The following is a 4,524-nucleotide window of genomic DNA, read 5'->3' as shown; positions in this document are numbered from 1 at the left end:
GGAATAATCTTACTAAAAACAAAATGCGAATTATTTTCAATGCACTCATGATAGCCTCATATCACCTACTGTATGGAGAAACTGTGATAGAGGGTATCAGCATACTAAGTAATCAATCCTATATTGTCATTACTAAAGCGTGCGGTAAGACTTATTTCTGATACTCACCACTTATCACACAGTGAATGTTTGTTTTTATGGCTTAAAGAGGAAATGCAGTCCAAATAAAAGTTAGTCAGATAAGAAAGAGTAAAATATTACGAGTTCAAGGGCAAAATTTTGACTGAAATCGGATGAAAAATAAGGAAGTTATGACATTTTGAACTTCCACTAAATTTTTAGGAAACAGTTCTTGAACGGTCAATATGAATATGCAAATGGCAAAGTGAGCATGTCATCCCCTCACAACTTGCCATATAGTTTCTACGTAAAAATGTGAAATTTCCAGTTTTTCATTCAAACGCAATTATCACTGAGGCTCAAATCCTGATTATATCGAACTGATCACTATTCTGAAGTTATTCAACCAGGAATAACATCATGTTTCAGACTTCAATGACAGAAACATTGAATTTTCGCCATTTTTTTTTTGTACACGTTCAATGGAAAATAGTGAGGTTATGACATGGTCAGCTCACTCATTTGCATATTATATCCACTGTACAAAAACTTTTTTTTTGCAGAAATAAGCAACATTTCAAAATTTCATAACTTCCTTATTTTTCATCCGTTTTCAGTCAAATTTTTCCCGTTGAACTTTTTTTAACCATACTAACTAATGTTTGGACTGGATTTCCCACTTAACGACTCTTAGAATCTCTTATATACACTTATATAAGGCAAACAAACGCATCAGCTCCCTGAAATTGTTGAGAGATACGTTTACTTCAAATGTAACCATCAAAAATCATTTTTATGAAAATAACACATTCCATCAACTTGATACTGACATAGGATAGTAATAATTCCTCCTGCTTTCTGAAAGCGGTTAGTCAATTAAGTGCTCTTTCATTACACTAGAAAAGCGAAAGTATATTGAATTCTCTTTATATTTTCGTGATATTGTTGTCCACACATGACGTCATGAACTCTAGTAGTCTCCTGATCCAGTGGTTCCAACACCAAAAGTTGAACAATTTATAACTTTTGCATCGATTGTCCGATTTTCCTCAAACTTTCACTGATGTGTTGTACTAATATTGCTGCTTTCACTCAATCCACATTGCTCTTTTAGTTTTTGTTTCCTTTTTAAGTTGTTTGAGCGTCTCATGCCGTATCAAAGGCGAGACGTTTGATTCGGTAATCACGGACTATAGTTTGGTAGGGTGAGCGAAGAACAGATATTGCCAATCCACTGAAATTTATGTTTTCCTGTTTATACGGACATGATAATGGCTGAGAATCCCACCGGTAGTTTCGCCGTTTTCAACTATGTAATGGCTGTATTTGACATAATCTTGTGTTGTCAAGAGTCCTTTCCACGGATAAGTTGCGACCAACTTACTAGCTGGAGGAAGGAAGTACTAGTCGTCGGCAAAATAGTCTAAAAGAGCACATTCATCTCATTTTCTTCGAAGGTTTCAGTGGTGGTAGAACGTTATACTGGTAGATGGTTTCAGGAAACAACGTATATGTTTTTCTTCGTACATTTCTTAGGTTTATAGGGGAACGATGTTCATCCACCAACGTGTTGTATTAGGCCTACATACGTATACATTGTGATTCGCTGATGTAAAATGTTTTCCAATGTTGCAGTATTCCCTAATCGGCAAAGTAAACCTTGTGACATACAAGTGACATACACTCACCATGGTACCGTATTTGAATCTGGTTTGTCTCTGTTGGCGTCATATATTCAGCAGGTTCTTCGGTCTCAGAATTCTCCCTTGTTAATGGAGTAAAGGATTTCATGCTCACTTCATATTCATTTGTGTTCGTCGTTGAAAAGGTGTCAGGGTCTTGACCTTGTCTTGACGTGACATTCTCTGCAGCAACGAGGGTCAAAGTTGTCGTCCCAGCAGTCGCAGTATCTGTTGTCGTATTGCTCCACCTATTATGCAGAGTAAACGGACGACTGGAGGTAGAGACTGTAGCTGCCGTCGTACCTTGGACCAATGGTGAAGACCCATTATTGTATCCTCCGTCGGCCACGCCCCTCGTGCGTACGGGGTCACTGGTGGTGAGAGACTGCACTATGGCCCTCGTCGGACTTGTACCAAGAGCTACAGTTGCTATGGGAGTAACAACTGCAACCAAGCGATTGTCGACACCACAAAAGAATTTGATGGTAATTTTATAGGGTAAGAGCAAGAACTTGACCACGTTGCATAAAAGAATGGTACTTTTGCAATCAAATGGATTGTACAGTTTCGCTCGAGATGTGACTTGAGGTTTCCAACATTTATTGATGATTTTTTTCTTTAAGATAATGAGAAATTTCTACTAAAATATGAAAGAGCATTTAATTCTCACATCTAATTCTCAATTCAAAGTTTATTTGATGAAAATTGGTTTTGAAATGGCTGAGATATCCAAAACAAAATCACCCTAATACCAACCTTTTTTATTCGGATCGCTTTACTTTGTTTTTTAATATCTCAGCCATTTTAAACCCGATTTCCGTCAAATTAATTGTGAATTCCTCTTATTATTGTATACTTTTTGACATTTTATAAAGCGTTTTTTAGTATCTTGCAAAAAAGTTAAAAGCTGCATTTTCACCTCAACCAATATTATACCATCCCTAAGTAAATCTGCAATAAATAACTACCATAGCAACACTATTCCACGAACAATCAAAGCCAAGAAATCTCTGATAGCTATCCATTGATTGCAGATCGAGTTGCCATAGTTTCATCTAACGGGCCCTGGAAGCATAATTATCTACCGTATAATTGTAAGTTTCCATTAGTTGATTAGTTTCACGTCTGTTCGATAGTACCACTTAAGTGCTATTGCAAGCCTCGTTCAAAGTGACTACTTTTGTTAAAGTAAAATGAATGGGACAGAAATGTATAAGAAGTTTCATCAAATTCGGACTTTGTATAACAAACTAAGGAATTTCAAAGGTCCACATGGGTCCACTGACGAATGATATTGCACGAAATTACATATGCAAATTAGTTGAGGTTGTGGTGTCAACAGCTTAAAAATCTTACGATGATTAAATTATACCCAAAAGTTATGAAATAGAACGGGTTGTTTTGTCATGATTTTGCAATTGCAACCCTTCCCTCCCAAAACAAGAATCATAAGCATCATTGCAAGCCATTGCAACACACACACACACACACACGCACACACAAATTGATATGAAATATTCATTATTTTAAGCATTATTTAATCTTAGAAGGAGAAAGTATACTGTAGTACTTAGCAGTGTGCATGTCAGAGGGAGAACTGTGATGGCATCTCATTCTCATTTCCTCTGATTATGGATTTTACTAACATCACTGGTTTCATGAAGATGATATTGATCTCTAAGTTCTGCAACTGATGAAGATGTAACCATTTTTTGTGTTTAAGTTCACTTACATGCATTATAGTCAACTTCACTCACTATAGTAATCACGGCTATGTACATTTTTAAAGTGGAAAGATGTTTTTATTGAAACAGTGTTAATCCGAGGAAGCATCTGAACGACCTACTATAAACCTCCAGTTTGTACTTTGCAGGGGAAAAACAATGTGAAGTTGACGCAAGAAGAGAATCAAAAATTGTGCCGGAGATAGTGAAAAGGTAAAATATGGTGTATCCTTCTCTTCCCCCTGTTCTCTGACTTTTTACCGTAAAACTGGTTCACATATGGGTTGTAAAATATATAACCCAAACGTGAAATAACATATAGCAAAGTATCCCCATGTAGAAAGGATTAATAATTGCAGATTTAATTTAATGACATTAAATAGGGAGAACATTGATTGCTATGAGTGTAATAGGGATTGGGTGTTACAGTTCATATCACAAAGTCTTTTTCTGAACTTGATGATGTGTCACACATCATATAACTTATTAACAGTGCGCGCTCACACCCCCCCCCCCCCCCACACACACACTCACAAAGTATATTGCGGTAACCAACGTGAGCTTACCGTATTGACAAGTGACTCCCTTGAAATATTCCCTGCATAAACACTCGAAGCCAGTGGCAATCTCTACACAAGTCCCTCCATTGAGGCAGGGGTTGGACAGGCAGTCTTAGTTTTGATATGGATGGAGCAGACAAGAAAAAGACTCATCGCGCTTTCGACTTATCGTATTTTGGTGTGAAGTGAAGAATGACTTTAATGTTTGATTTGATTTGATTTGATTTGATTTGATTTGATTTGATTTGATTTGATTTGATTTGATTTGATTTGATTTGATGCATAACAATCAATGACTGTGTATTATTGTAGAAATTTGGGGGTTTGGGGGGTTGTGGGATTGTTAGCAGAGTTTTGATAAGATGTGGGTTATTCTTTCTGTAGGAATGTATATCACAAGGACGCAGTCATATTATATACACCTTATTGTCTTCACAC

The sequence above is a fragment of the Diadema setosum genome, chromosome 16, assembly GCF_964275005.1.
Source record: "Diadema setosum chromosome 16, eeDiaSeto1, whole genome shotgun sequence".
In the NCBI taxonomy this organism is placed as follows: Eukaryota; Metazoa; Echinodermata; class Echinoidea; order Diadematoida; family Diadematidae; genus Diadema; species Diadema setosum.
Note: the sequence above shows the minus strand (reverse complement) of the source record.